This window comes from Panthera uncia (genome assembly GCF_023721935.1).
Source record: "Panthera uncia isolate 11264 chromosome C1 unlocalized genomic scaffold, Puncia_PCG_1.0 HiC_scaffold_4, whole genome shotgun sequence".
NCBI classification, from domain to species: Eukaryota; Metazoa; Chordata; class Mammalia; order Carnivora; family Felidae; genus Panthera; species Panthera uncia.
Window position 1 is genome coordinate 22958859 of NW_026057585.1, and position 16611 is coordinate 22975469.

General features: G+C 35.6%; 1 protein-coding gene and 1 pseudogene across 4 annotated transcripts in view; both read left to right on the plus strand.

The window, feature by feature from the left end:
* Positions 1-16611, plus strand: part of DPYD (dihydropyrimidine dehydrogenase) — an 848382-nt gene that overhangs the window by 177407 nt on the left and 654364 nt on the right. The gene's annotated exons all lie outside the window — the stretch shown is intronic.
* Positions 5853-14391, plus strand: LOC125913350 (60S ribosomal protein L12-like; annotated as a pseudogene).

Here is a 16611-nt window from a genome sequence, read left to right on the forward strand (position 1 = left end):
AATATTGTGTTGATGTATCTGTGGGAATCACCATGAGGGATGGCTTGACCCATGTCTTAGATTCAAACATGTGTTGTCTTCCTCTTGATTCTCTTTGTCATAGAGCTTTATATAAGTCTCTATAAGTTAGCACATTAATGTTTTCCTAGCCCCTTCCATGTGAAATGCAGTGCCATCCATCCAGCCCATGATTTTAAGCAGGGAGTCTTATTCCAGCCCCCTATTTAAGGTGGGACACTTGGTCTCAATTACACCAAAATAGTTCATTCTAGACTATGTATGCTTTCTTTGGAACCTGGAGACCATCAGGCCTGTTGCTTCAGTTCTGCTTGATACTGTGTTTTTATTTCTTTTCTTATCCACTGAGCTATCTCAGTTATGTGTGTATGTGTGTGTGTGCATGTGTGTGTGTGTGTAATATGGGTGTGTGTGTATGTAATATAGCTATATGTTTTAAAAATGAAGATGAGCTTCCAATCAAAATTTTACAATATCATTTTATTAAAAATTCTTAAAGGAGTAGTTAAAGTTACTTTTAATTCAGACTAGATTTCTATGCCTCCCCCCCACCCCACTTTTCTTCCAGCTACTGTCTGTCAGGTACCTGTTACTCTAACTCTTCTGAAGACTTGAGATATTCCATGAATATATCTGAATACATCATGTAATTTATTTTTTTAATTTTTCTTCTTGGGAGAAAGAGAGAGAGAATAGGGGAAAAGGGCAGGGGGGAGGGGGGCAAGGGAAAGAGAATCTTAAGCAGGCTCCATGCTCAGTCTGGACCCCGATGTGGGGCTTGATCTCATGACCCTAGGATCATGACCTGAGACGAAATCAAGAGTTGGACACTCAACCACCTGAGCCACCCAGGTGCCCCATATCAGATACTTTTTGTTCCATGCCTTTGGTTCCATGCCTTCCACCTGAATACACACTTGGCATTCTGTCAAAGTCATTATTCTTTAAGACCTGATTCAAAAGCCATTTTTCATGAAATACTTAATTGCCTTGATTCTCCCCAATATGAAGTTATTCCTTCCTTTATGCTTGTGAAGCATTTTGTACATTTTTTTTATCATATTGTATACACCCAATAGTTGGGTGTTTAAATATCTGATGCCCAACAATATGGCAATTGTGTGAAATTATAGGTCACATTCTGTTCATCTATGAAATCTTGGTGTTTAGTATGGTTTTTGTCACATGGTAGTTACTTAGAAAATCCCTGATAAATAAACACATTGTTACTACTAAAACAAATGAATTAGTCATTTCTTTTAAGAAAATTTTTTTAATGTACAGAAATCACTTGCATTCTTATACACTAATAATGAAGCAACAGAAAGACAAATAAAGAAAGTGATCCCATTCACAATTGCACCAAGAAGCATAAAATACCTAGGAATAAACCTAACCAAAGATGTAAAAGATCTGTATGCTGAAAACTATAAAAAGCTAATGAAGGAAATTGAAGAAGATATAAAGAAATGGGAAGACATTCCCTGCTCATGGATTGGAAGAATAAATATTGTTAAAATGTCAATACTACCCAAAGCTATCTACACAGTCAATGCAATCCCAATCAAAATTGCACCAGCATTATTCTCGAAGCTAGAACAAGCAATTCTAAAATTCATATGGAAACACAAAAGGCCCCGAATAGCCAAAGTAATTTTGAAGAAGAAGACCAAAGCGGGAGGCGTCACAATCCCAGACTTTAGACTCTACTACAAAGCTGTAATCATCAACACAGTATGGTATTGGCACAAAAACAGACACATAGACCAATGGAATAGAATAGAAACCCCAGAACTAGACCTACAAAAGTATGGCTAACTAATCTTTGACAAAGCAGGAAAGAATATCCAATGGATAAAAGACAGTCTCTTTAACAAATGGTGTTGGAGAAGTGCAGAGCAACATGCAGAAGGATGAAACTAGACCACTTTCTTACACCATTCACAAAAACAAATTCCAAATGGATAAAGGACCTGAATGTGAGACAGGAAACCATCAAAACCCTAGAGGAGAAAGCAGGAAAAACCTCTTTGACCTCAGCCGCAGCAATTTGTTACTTAACACATCCCCAAAGGCAAGGGAATTAAAAGCAAAAATGAACTATTGGGACCTCATGAAGATAAAAATCTTCTGCACTACAAAGGAAACAATCAACAAAACTAAAAGGCAACTACAAAGGAAACAATCAACAAAACTAAAAGGCAACTGATGGAATGGGAAAAGATATTTGCAAATGACATATCAGACAAAGGGCTAGTATCCAAAATCTATAAAGAGCGCACCAAACTCCACACCCGAACAACTAATAATCCATTGAAGAAATGGGCAGAAAACATGAATAGACACTTCTCTAAAGAAGACATCCAGATGGCCAACAGGCACATGAAAAGATGCTCAACGTCGCTCCTCATCAGGGAAATACAAATCAAAACCACACTCAGATATCAACTCACCCCAGTCCAAGTGGCTAAAATGAACAAATCAGGAGGCCATAGATGCTGGCAAGGATGTGGAGAAACAGGAACCCTCTTGCACTGTTGGTGGGAATGCAAACTGGTGCAGCCATTCTGGAAAACAGTGTGGAGGTTCCTCAAAAAATTAAAAATAGACCTACCCTATGACCCAGCTATAGCACTGCTAGGAATTTACCCATGGGATACAGGAGTACTGATGCATAGGGGCACTTGTACCCCAATGTTTATAGCAGCACTCTCAACAATAGCCAAATTATGGAAAGAGCCTAAATGTCCATCAACTGACAAATGGATAAAGAAATTGTGGTTTATATACACAATGGAATGCTATGTGGCAATGATAAAGAATGAAATATGGCTTTTTGTAGCAATGTGGATGGAACTGGAGAGTGTTACGCTATGTGAAATGTCATACAGAGAAAGACAGATACCATATGTTTTCACTCTTATGTGGATCCTGAGAAACTTAACAGAAGACCATGGGGGAGGGGTAAAAAAAGAGGTTAGAGAGGGAGAGAGCCAAAGCGTAAGAGACTCTTAAAAACTGAGAACAAACTGAGGGTTGATGGGTGGTGGGAGGGAGAGGAGGGAGGGTGATGGGTATTGAGGAGGTCACCTGTTGGGATGAGCACTGGGTGTTGTATGGAAACCAATTTGACAATAAATTTCATATTAATTTTTTTTAACGTTTATTCATTTTTGAAAGAGAATGCGAGCAGGGGAGGGGCAGAGAATGAGGGAGACACAGAATCTGAAGCAGGCTCCAGGCTCTGAGCTGTCAGCACAGAGCCCAGCACAGGGCTCGAACTCACGAGCCGTGAGATCATGACCTGAGCTGAAGTTGGACGCTTAACTGAGCCACCCAGGTGCCCCAGTCATTTCTTTTCTTAATATCATCTCAGTTTAGCATTATGAGCTTACCACCAATTTATATATGCAAAAGATTGTGGAAGGTGGCAAGACAGTATAAGATTTTGTGTCTTACAAGTATTAATCTAAAACAGAACATTTTTAAAAATCAGTATGGGGGCGCCTGGGTGGCTCAGTCGGTTGAGCGGCCGACTTTGGCTCAGGTCGTGATCTCTCAGTCCGTGAGTTTGAGCCCCGCGTCGGGCTCTGTGCTGATAGCTCAGAGCCTGGAGCCTGTTTCGGATTCTGTGTCTCCCTCTCTCTCTGACCCTCCCCTGTTCATGCTCTGTCTCTCTCTGTCTCAAAAATAAATAAACGTTAAAAAAAATTAAAAAAAAATCAGTATGTAGTGGTTTCTACATAGTATTAAAAACATAATTCATTACTTTTCTTCTAAATATACCAAGGTTAGTGTGGATAAATGCAAATTTCTACTCTGACATTACTTGATGGCTAGAGGGAAAGAAAATATCAGACAGTTATAAGGTTAAGAAGAAGCCATATGGATAGATTTGTTATATTACTTAAGAGTTAATAAGTATAACATTAGAAGCCAAATGGGCATTGAAGATTCAAAAGCCAGGATTGTAGCAATTTTAAGAAGCATAGATTAGAAACATGGAGAGGCAGGACAAGGAATAAAAAATCTTACCTAATGAGTAGTCAGCATATACTTTGGAATTTTAGGTCCTTAGGAAAGGTTTGTGTCTGTGGGATTTAGTAATGCTGGTTTATAGGTAGGGTAGTAAGTAAACATAACATAATCCATAAGACTTAGCTCCAGGGAGGCATGCTACACATTTGTGGGGTAGGTATGGACACTAGCAGACAGAATGTACAAGTGAATAAGTGTGTTTTGAATAGCTACTTGTGTTTCAACACTTTATGTATTTCTAATGATTCTAAAATAAGTATTATCTCATTTCGCAAATGGAAAAAGTTAGACAAAGAAAGATTAGATGGCTTATCCAATCCCCATAACCTCCTAGTGGCAGTGACAGGATATAAATCCCTATTTTCTGGCCCACTCAGTATTCTTTTGATTATTTTGTGGTACACTTTCTAGAAAAGGAGCTTGATGTTTCCTTTGCTGGGTGCTAAAATGTCATGATGTAGATAGAAATAAATAGAAATTTCTTATTGTAGTATAGGTAGAGGAGATCAGTTCCTTACACCTAAAAATGGAATTAAATAGCTTTTTTAAGGACTTAATCCAAAATTAAGTCAGACTGCCAGGAAATACAGAGTGGAGAAAAGTGATCCTCATCACTTAATGTAGCTGAACATTTTGGACCCGAACACAGTTGTCAGATACTTTACCATTTTTATTGCTGTGGATTGGATTTTTTTCAAATTCTTCATTTTCCTTTTAAAGTAACAATTTCCACACTGCTAATGAAATTTTAGGAGAGGCATCACTGTAAGTTTCAAACTATGTTCCATTTGTTGAAATATTTTTTCTCATTCAAAAGAAAATGTTCAGAGTTTAAAATTTTGGTGATTCTTCTTTAAAAAAAATTTTTAATGTTTATTCATTTTTGAGAGACGGGGAGAGAGAGAGAGACAGAGCACCAGGAGGGAAGGAGCAGAGAGAGAAGAAGACACAGATTCTGAAGCCGGCTCTAGGCTCTGACCTGTCTGCACAGAGCCCAAAGCCATGGGCTTTAACCCACAAGCCGCGAGATCATGACTTGAGCTAAAGTCGAATGCTTAACCGACTGAGCCACCCAGGTGCCCCCAAATTTTGGTGATTCTTTATCGAACTTCCCCCCAACTGAAAACTGAAAGTGGTCCTTGTTATTGTTTTTTGAAAGATTTTTGCTGTCATAATATCTTAACATTTGAGAAACATATTAAGAGAACATCAGATCATGGTCTTTTTGTACTAGAAGGCACCTAATTGCATACCCATTCCTGAAAGATAAGAAAACTGAGACTAAATCAGGTTAATGCTTTGATCAGAGTTGTATAATTTGTCAGTAACAGAATAGGACCCAGAAAGCACCCTTTGCTCAGTGCTTTTTCAATGTAGAAAGGCAGTTATGAATTAGATTCTTGAATGTGTTTTCCTCTGAGAGTTTATTTTTAAGTATATTTGCTTCATGACTGAATCACTGTGTGATGGGAGATGTCTATAAATGATATAATCAGGGGCAGGTGTTCCTTTTACTTGGGCAGTGTGCATTATGGGAATTTAGTAATGCAGACAACAAAATGTTGAGGTCCAAACTTCCTTCATTTGATAAGGGTATGTGGAAAATGATGATCATTTTTCCCCCTAAAGAGATTACAGAATTTATATCCCTTTGGAATCCACAGTGAAACTTTGAAAATACTACACATATTTCTTTTGGAAGCAGATGTATGTAATATGCTTGTTTTTCAAATTAGCTGATCATAAATACTTTATATACTGTATTTAGTACTGAATTATAGCTCTCTAAATTACTTTTAAATATATGAAAAGAGGAAAGTCTTAACAAGGCAAAAATATTTCTGTTTGTAGTAATGGGAAGTAAATTACCTTGTAAAAGTTTTAATTTTCCCAAGGTAAGAATAATACAAACCCTCAAAATTCAAGCTTGTGCATAGTCCTCTTTTTATTATTATTATTACTCATTTATTTATTCAGCTGACATTTGTTGAGCAGCTGGTATGGCTAGCTGCTGGAAGTACCGGACTAAATCAGCAGTCTCTCTGCCCTTGTCAGACACCCTCCCCCTCACTCTCCTGCTCCAGACACCAGGATCTTCCTTCAAACCCTCCAACCTGCTGAGCCTCCTGCCATCTCATGGCATTTGCACATCTGTTTCCTCTGCCTCCTCCTTTTCTCTTCTCAATCTAGTTGATTTCTACTCATCCTCGAGATGGCAGGAAGAACTTCCAGGATCCCTTAATCCCATTGCTTTATGCTATCACAATTCATCTTTGTTTGCAGAGAAATGTTTGTTTGTTTGTTTGTTTGTTTGTTTTTTTGTTTAACTCCTAGCTACAGAAAGGAAGTATCTGTGTCTGTTTTAGTAGCTATTATTTTCCCCTGGCCTTGCACCTAACAGGCACTCAAACAATATTTGTTGAATGAATGAATGTCCTCCTGAGACCTGTCAGCTATTTGTGGATGCAGTTAATTAAAAAAAATAATTATATAAAAATGTGAAAATGTGGGGATATGAAGAAGTAAATTAATAACCTTTAAGAAGTGAGGAGGTAATTGAGGAAGCCTTCTCAAGAGGAAATGATACCTGTGTTATATCTTGGAGGATACCCAGGAATTTGTCAGATGAGGTGTATGAGTGAGGAATTATGCATTTTGTATTAAGGGAAAAAGCAAAAACAAAGACAGGAAAATGGAAAGAATATAGTATGTTTAACTAAAAATACTGCTTTTGTATTAGCATTACCAAAATCAATATTGTACTGTCGCCTTATATATAGAACTTTAACAGCACCTCTTCAATAAAAAAGATTTATGCACCCACTATGCTGGGAGAATAGATTAATATCTGACTAGCTTGCAAACCAATTTCTTCTCAGTGGGTTTGTTCTGAGAAGTTCACCTTAAAAAAATGGCAAGATGGGAAGAGGTGAGACATTTCACAGCTTGAATGAAAATGTGGTACATAAGAAAAATGTATTCTCCAAAGTTATTTTTTAAACAAGTTTCTCTTTCTCTTTCTGTATACTTAAAGTTGAAAACTTAGGTGTCTCATCATATGAAATTCATGTATTGGAAGAATATCCATTTTAGGTGTGGGAAATAAAGGAGTCAAAAAGAAGTATACCTCTATCACAGAGTTTCCCTTGACAAAGGGAGATTCATTTGCCTCCCTGACTACTCCCACCATCCTAGGTTCTAATACGTCTTTTCATTGTTGACAAATTAGGTTTGCCTACACTGACTACCCAAATGTGGAATTGGTTACTGAAGCAGTCTCATCAAAACTGTTATTGATGAAGTAAAGAAGAGATCACTTGGAGAAATGAAATAATGAGTACCAAGTCATTGCTAAGTGTAATTCATCATGCTGTGTATCTGTGGACATGCTTGGCTCTGTGGTGTGACTGCTAATTTCATTATAAACCTTATGGATACACTAGCACTTATATCACATATTTTATTCCTCATGATCTCTCCTGGTTATACTTTCTTTTTTCAAAATTATACCACTTCACTTCTGTATTCTACAAGCTCCCTTGAATTGGCTTGGAAGATATTTTTCATTTATGTTTTTCATTTATTGAGCAGCTACTATGAGCATGACATTGTTGTTGGTGCTCTTCATAATTATCTCATTTAATTTTCACAGGAACCACGTGGTAATTATTATTTTACAATTTCACCATAAAACTGTGCTTCCCAGTAGCTACTGAAAAACAGTGCTCATTTATTCCATTGTATTCTCCATTGTTCGTAATCATACATACAATTTACAATGATTTATGTTATTAAGCACTTATAAGGCAGGCACTAAATGTTTTACATATGTGAATTTTTTTAAATCATCCCTATAATGGTATGATGTCTAGCCTATAATTAGCAAGATATAGGAAGAAGTTGGGGGCACAAAGAATTTAAATAATTGTTCTGGCATCACAAAGCTAATAAGGATAGATCTGGGTTTAAATCCAGAATCCATCACACTACATTTTCTTTTATGGTGTTTTGTGATAAGTACTTAATGGATTGTATATGGGTAAAAGAAGAGAGATCAGTTAAGAGATGATCTGTTTGCGACTGAGGTGAATCCGGAAGTAGTTGGGCAGAGAGCTCTGTGCCACTTTCAGTAGATGGTAGTAAATACTTCTAGTCTTTCACATATCTTCCTCAAGTTCTATATTTCTTGGCCTGCCCATAAGAGACACAGACGCACGCACACACACACACACACACACACACACAGAGCCTGAAGAAAAAAAAATCCACTTATTGTATTTTTAGCATTATATTGGTGTTGAAGCTAGAGGAGTGAACAGATGGGGGTACCTCTAAACTTGGGGCAAGTCTGTGTATCTCTCACCTCTCCATTACCATATCTTCGCATCATGAGAATGTATATTCATGAGTCTGACTTCTTCACTGTGAGCTTCTTGAAGGCAGAGCCCATGTCTTGTTCATATTGGTATCTTTACCATCTACCTAAATACCTAGCAAATAACAAATGTACTGTACGTATTTGTTGATTGAGGAAGTAGGGAAGGAAGGAAAGAACAAAAGAACGAAGGAAATAATATGTTAAGATTCCACATACCATGAACACGTTTAAGTTCTATTACCTTCACTGGAATTCTTCATTCAGCTTTCTTAAATTTAATGGTGCATGTAACATACTATGACAGCATTGTCAGTGTTATAATGAGAAGCATAGTCAATGGAATTTTCCATTTTTACAAAAATATATATTATTTGCCCTTAGCTTTTTTATTTTCCTATTTTTACAGTTTAAATTGTATCAAGCTGTAGGCAGCTAATTTTGATGACTATGTTCAAGGTATTATTTCTGAATTTGTGTCCTTTAGCTTGTAAGCTAATTTTTTTAGAGTAATTTTTTGTAAGAATGTTCTGATAATGATCAGGCCATTTTCACATTAGTTCCTTTACCAAGCAGTGCCATTGCCTGAAATTTTGGTCCACCTTAAGATGTGAATTAAATTGAGAAGATTAAGCATTTATATTCTTATCTGTTTTTCTCCCATATTCATTAATTTCCTGAAAGTTCTGCATATTCTTCATGTGCAATGTCAGCATCAACTCTTAGGCGTAAACTCCTAAGGACTGGAATAATGTCTAAGTTATTTCAGAGAGAACCTCATAGGAAGTAATAGTGGTCTGCACAGCAACTTTAATGGGGACATTTTGGCCTTTACTTTTTTTTTGCTGCAGTATATAATGTTCCAAATGTTGCATAGTGACGTAATTATTTTGGGCTTGGTCATGATTATAGATGTCAAATACGTTTTTATTTTATCTGTTATGACTTCTATTTGTGATATTATAGAATGTTTCTAATTGCTTTTATTTTGTCTGTCTGGTATTTCTGTTGGAAAGACTGATCTTCCTAATTTCTTGATGGGTAATTTACATATAAGAAAATGCTTTGTAAAGATATCAGGATCTGCAAGTATTATTGCTGAGTACTTTGTGAAGTAAATGAGGAGTTTTGTTAGATTGTTTTTTAAGGCAACCATTTATGGAATATATAGCATAATAATGCTATAACATACGTGGCTTTTATCTGTTATATCAGAAAATCTTTCTCAGGTTCTCTGGGGCTACTGGCTATCATTACAAGGAGAACTACTAGAGAAATGAAATGATGATGCCTACAGGCTGGGCTTTGGAGAAAGTCAGACCTGGATAAGAGTCCTGAATCTGGATTTCACAAACTGTGAGGCAAGCTCTGACATTATCATATGCTATTAAAATTTTAGAATGAAATAGAAGAGAAAACTGTCAATCACAGACCCTTAGGGTATTTTTATTAACTTCTTAATGATCACCAGGATCACAGAAATAGGAAATAAAATATTTCAAACCTAAAACAGAGAAGGAAATTGTGTACCTTATTGTCTTTATCTTTAAAGTGAGAATTGCAACAGTACCTATCCCATCAGGTTCTTGTAAAGATATAGTGAGTTAATATTTATATCTGCCTCATCGAGTGAATATGAAGATTAAATGAGATAATACTTTTAAAACATGGCATAGCACTAGCATATCGTACTAGCTTTAAATATTTACTCAATAAATTAAACAAAATATAAACATTTTCCATTATATGTGTGTATTATTTACATAAGTGTGAAGAAAAATTATTAAAAGATATATTTTTTTCCAAACATTAACAGCAGTAACTGGAGTTATTACTAAAATTCTGGCTGCCTTTTTTTATCCAGTTTCAAATTAATCTATTTCCAAGAAAACCAACAGCAAAGACAAAGGAACACAACCATTTCTCACTGAAAGAGGAAATAGAAGAGACATCAGGAAAGTGAACCAGCTGTTGCATTCCAATGTGATAATTGCTTTGATAAAGGAACCCACAGGGTATTTTGGGAGATTGGAATGGCAAGAACCAGGGAGCTCCATGAGAAACACCTAAACTGAATTCTGAAGCAGGCTTCAAGTGTGGCTTTTGAGGCAGAGAACATACTGGAATGCTTAGAGGCTGAAAAATGACTTGTGCTCATAGAATCAGAGGGCTCTAGAGTAGGACAAGTGGTATAGCTGGAACTGTAGGAATGAATCAGGTAGGAGCCAAGGCTTAAAGGTCATTTTGTGAAAAATTCTCCTGTAAACAGAAGAATGTCATGATCTTTAAAAAAATTGTGCTGAATACATTCTTCTTTTACTTAGGATAATCAACATAGATTCCAATTAGGAATGAATATTTAAATTTAAATTTAATTTAAATTAATTGTGTGCAGGCAGGTGTTTACTTTTTGAAAGGGGGAAATGACATCCTTTTTATGGAGGAAAACTTTTAGATAAATTGTGTAGGTTGCACTCATGAAACTGAATAGTTCCAACAGGAAGAAAATCCAGATCTGGCTATTGCTCTCCAAATCTGTTCTTTCAGCACCTGAAATATAGTCGCTGTTGCACTTAGAAAGAAAAAAAAAAAAACTAGACAAATCTCTTTTACATGAAGTAAGTCCAGTTTATTTTTAACCGTCTTCAAGTAAACTTCAGTAAATCCTCCCCTTCACCAGCACAGAACTTAGAACATTGTGGTTTTCTCATAACTTTAAGTTGAATTATTCCTACTGTGCTATAATACCTAGATAGCTAACATGTGGATAAATTTGTTTCTGAATTCTATTATTGGTGAATGATATAGTATTATTTTAAGGCCAAATAGTTTCTTCCACTGTTGTCTTAACTTAATGAGTCCCTTCAGTACTTGTGCTATCACTCACTCACTGTTTATTTGAGGAGACCTAACCCTTTGTTCTGTTAGCTTTTGTGAACCACCAGCTACTCAGAAGTATATTCCATTGTTAAAACTCTTTTTAAAAACTCTTGACTGAATCTTTCAGAAGACTTTTGGAGTTTTCAGGGAAAGGAAAAGAGACTATGGCAGCATCATTGGTTAGTTTTTCCTTGGTCAATTCAAATGACCAAAGTAAAAAAATTAAAATTACACAGGATATTGTGATTTTAGTTGCCAGTGTCAAAGTATGTTAAATTTTAAATTACATGTTATACTTGCTCATTACAAAAAAAAGAACTCAAGCCGTATAACATTGTATAAATGTTAAATCTAAAATACTAGCCCACTGCCCTTAAGTAGGTTTACATATTTACAGATATTATTTTTTCATAGTTAATGTGTCACGTAAATCCAGGAATTGTATCATAATAAATAGCCTATTTTATTTGCTGATTAAACTCTTTGACTTTTTTTTCTATTTTATGTCTTTATTATTAGAAACCAAATAACAGTCTGTTAGTATTACTATTATTGTTATTTCTGAAATTGCCTTCACATAAGTCACAAAATATACAGCTTTTTCAGTTTTGAAACTTACTGATAAGTTGACTTTTAGGGCATCTATGACTAATATATATCACTTTTTTGTTACCTTCATATAGAGGCTTCATTGACATTAAGTTAAACATACAACAGGTGGTTCAAAATTTGAGAAGATAATTTGCACAGCATATGGATATGCTATAAAAAATTATGTCTTTTTTCTAAGAAGCCTGGAAAGATCCTCAATATAAATCAAAGAGTTTATGACACTACTGGGGATATAGTCCAGGTGAAATAAGATTATTGAGTAGTAGGAAAGCTATAATAAAAACTGTCAGTACTGTCACCCAGTTCCCTCTAAGGTCTGTAAAGGATCAAAAGTATATTGAGCATCATCTAACAGCTGCCTAGAATGTGAGGGGAACCACAATTGTGATGAGCAACAGTATGCTGGGTTGGAAAAAATACACATAACTTGTAGTTAAGTTGAAAATGGTAGGTAGGATTATAAAATGTATTGTGAGGCTTGATTTTTTGAAAATGGCTACCTGCTAACTAAACATGTAACTGATTTTATTATGGGTATATGTATTCACATGTATATAAACTTATTCAAATTAAAATGGCATATAAATACAGGTATTTTATTAATTATAAATAGTTACCTAGGGAAAGACCATATTTGTACATAGATAGTATATAGGAAAGTGCTACCCTTCCATGGAGGGTAAGAAGTTCTTTATTGCTACCTTACCATGTGGCAGCAATTGAGAAGAGGAAGGGAGTGCCTTTGGCCTTGGGCTCAGAAGAAGGAAATGTGCAATTGTCTTTTGTCATCCCAAATCCGCTTTCATCAGACACCAGCTGCCTCTACCATGCTGCCTAAGTCCATTCCCAGTGAGGTCAAAGTCATATACCTGAGGTACACTGGTGGGGAAGTCAGTGCCAGGTCTGCCCTTGCCCCGAAGATCTGCTCCATGGTCTGTCTCCAAAAAAGGTTAGTGATGACATTGCCAAGGCAACTGGTGATTTGGAGGATCTGAGGATTACAGTGAAACTGAACATTTAGAACAGAAAGGACCAGATTGAGGTGGTACCTTCTGCCTCTGCCCTGAATTTCAAAGCCATCGAGGAACTGCCAAGAGACAGAAAGAAGCAGAAAAACATTAAGCACAGTGGAAATATCACTTTTGATGATATTGTCAACATTGCCCCACAGATGCAGCACCAGTCTTTAGCCAGAATACTCTCCGGAACCATTAAAGAGATCCTGTGGGCTGCAAGGTTGATGGCAGCCACCCTCACGACATCATAGATGATGTCATTAGTGGTGCTGCAGAATGCCCAGCTACTTAAGAACCACAATGGAAAATATTTTAATAAAGGATCATTTGACAGCCAAAAAAAAAAAAAAAAAAAAAAACAAAAAACCAGGAAGGGAGAAATATGCCTAACATAGGCATGAAAATATGGAGGTACTAGGAGATGATCTGTGGAGCAGGAATAAAGAAAAGCCTCTTTTATCACATAGATTCTCATATTTACAATTTGCATTCCTTAGATAAATGCTTGGCTATACATCCATAATAAAGATAAGTTACATTTTTAGTAAGGATATAGGCATTTTCAAAAGCACAAACTTCACAGTATATTGTGTAGTCCAACCTGTCATCTTAGAATTTAACTAATTTTTAAGAGGAGATTATTTTTTACCTCATACTATTAGCATGGAGCAACAAACCAAAGCCCTAAGAAGAACGGATTCAGTATAAATAGCCTCGGATCACTGATGAGATTGACATGTGTTTTAGGGATTTGATTCCTGAAGAAGTGCAGTGAATAACGAGTTTTCCATAAACATGTAGGAGCAACTCCATATGGGCCAACTGCTAGCATAGATACTGAGAACCAAAGATGAATTATAGTATCTGCCCTGGATGAATCTGTAGTCTTTTTGGTTTATTTTGTCTTGTTTTTGGATTGCATTAGGTAGAAGTTTCTTTTCCCCTCATTCCTTTCATTCATTCTCTCACTCCACATTATTGGTACTTAAAATGTATATGATCCATGGTAGCTGCTGTGTGTCTTACAGAGAACAACAAATATGCATCCAGAACTTGCTTTTGATAGTAAGCTCTGGTATACTCATATCTACACATGGTAAAATCCCAGTTGTGCTCCTACTCTAGCATAAGTATCTCTGTCAAAGAAGGCTTCTCTGATTCTCCTGAGATAGAAATAATTTCTCTTCCTTTTGAAAACTCATGAGAAAATGAAGACTTTAAGCATATATTTATGTTTGTCAGATATCCATTCTGTTTACTGTCTATAAATAGCAGTAAAACATTGTGCTGTGATTCTTAAGCAACTCCTTCCACGTTAGAGAAAGTACCATATAACTTTCAGAGCATTTTAATGATTATAAGAAAGCCTGTTAAGTAACTAAAGAAGTACATATTATTAATGTGAATATATAATTTAAAAATTTATAGTAAATTTCTGAAGTACAAATTATTCTCTGCGTTTGCATGTGAGAAAGCTGATGCCCAGAGAATTTAAGTCATTTGCCTAAAGTCTTAAAACCAATAAAGTGAAGTCAGTAATTAAATATGGGCACTCAAGCACCAGAGCCTTCTCTCTTCACCTGTGTGCTATGCTTTCTCAGTGAGTACATTTAAAGGCTTTGGAGAAGCAAGCACATTTGAGCACTTAGTTAACATTACAATTTACATAAGTCTGTGTGTGTGTGTGTGTGTGTGTGTGTGTGTGTGTGTGTATACACATATACATATTCAGTCTTATTTTTGCTGGCTGTTTTTAGAATAGCCACATTTTACAAGGAACTCTAACCTAGGTACATGGCTTATCACTATGTCATTACTGCAAGACAGAGAAAGCTCTTTATCTTCTTCTTGAATCTAGCATCTTCCTTAGTCTCCTTAAGTATTCTCAATCCCCACCATCTTTAAGATGGATAAAGAATGGTTTCCTAAGAGAGTGTTGCCAAGAAGACCATCCCTTCAGGACATAAAGCAGAGCTTTTATCAATGATATTCTCTGTTTTTCTTAATTATTAAAGTCTGCCTCTATAGACTGCAAGTGACTGGGATCAAATTATATTAGAGATTTTAATATCTAGATGTCTCCTAGGCAGAAAAACATTAAATAAATATTTTTATGTTTGTTTTATATTCGACTTTAACTGTTTCTATATTATTGATATATAAAAAACATGAATGTGTAATATTAATTAATAGTTGCAGTAACTTATATTTTATTCCATTTCAACAATTTCAACAATAGTTGGTAGGTATGATGCTCTACTCTTTAAATAAATTGGTAACAGAGAGAAATTGGAAATGGGAGTGCTCTTCCCGTGCTACTACAACCTTTAGTGATCCCATTCTCCCCCGTAAGTCTTAGCGTAATTATCATCAGTACCATACATTTGGCAAATACATTTTGTTTTCTTTACACATTATGATACTGTTGTTTGGTAATGTTATTTAAATCTTGTCTTATTGTTTAGTATTTCTATTTCTAATATTTTAAAGCCCCAGTAGATTCTGAAAGCCTTGAGGACTGACTCCCCTTCCTTTAGTTAGACTTGTTTCTCTTTTCATACCCACTTGGTTTTATCTTCTGTATGTAGCAGTGGTGTGTTTATTTTCTTTCAGCGACTCTTCCTACAGTTATTCAGGTACACTGATTCCACCCCATCCTTTTTTCCACCTGTGTGCGACACAAAAACTGATTTTCAATTTCCATCTTCTCTTGTAAGAAAGAGAAAAATCTAAGTTTAAACTGCTCTTAAGAGCAGCATCCTCAAAGACTTATGATGATACTCTCTTTGTGTAGTAAAATAGGAAAATGTGTTTAAAAATTTTTCAGAAGGTTGTATGCACTAAGTTTTTATGGAACTATTTTATTTGCTTGTAGGATAAGATATACATGAATTTGTGGCTTCTTCTGCTCTTGAGGTTTTTTAGCATACTTAATTAAAAAAATAAAATATGTTTGAAAAGTATCTTTCTAATAGAAGTGGCTATACCAAAGTTATTAAAATTTAATAAAATTAGCTTCCTCAATTTAGGAATTAGTGCCTCAATGACTACTAAGGTTATATAAGCCTTTGAAACCATGTGAGATTGTAAAACCCTAATGTTTTCCTCTTGACTTGAGAAACTTCTTGAAACCTTTTACTTTTTTTTCCTTAAACTAAAATTGGACTCCAAGAGAGAGGATACTGTAGCCTTTTTCTAGCTGTGACATCTTAACTGCTTTTTTCTGTCTTCAAATTACTCTGGCAAGGAGGCAGTGATGTTGCAAAGAGATAAGGTCAGTAGAACATCATCTTTTAAAATTCTAACCTGTCTTCATACGTGAATGGGATAGTCCTGAGTGTAAGGTGGTAAATGCATTTTAGTAGTTTCCTCAACTGCCTTGGCCACTGGTCTCCTTATGCTTCTGGGAGATTTCTGGAGCCTCAATACTCTCGTCTATGAAGTGGAAATAAAAGCCATCTTATTAATTTTTAAGAATCAGTCATATATGAAGATCAAAAATGAGTATCAAAATTTAACTGAAGGCCTTCCTTTTAATTAAAAATATACAAAAAGTGTAAAAGACATTTTTTTAGCCACTCATATCTGAGAAAACCAGTAATTCTCTGGTATAGACTATAGAAAGATTGTAGAAGAGTTTTTAACTATGTTTTATCACTAGACTCATGATCA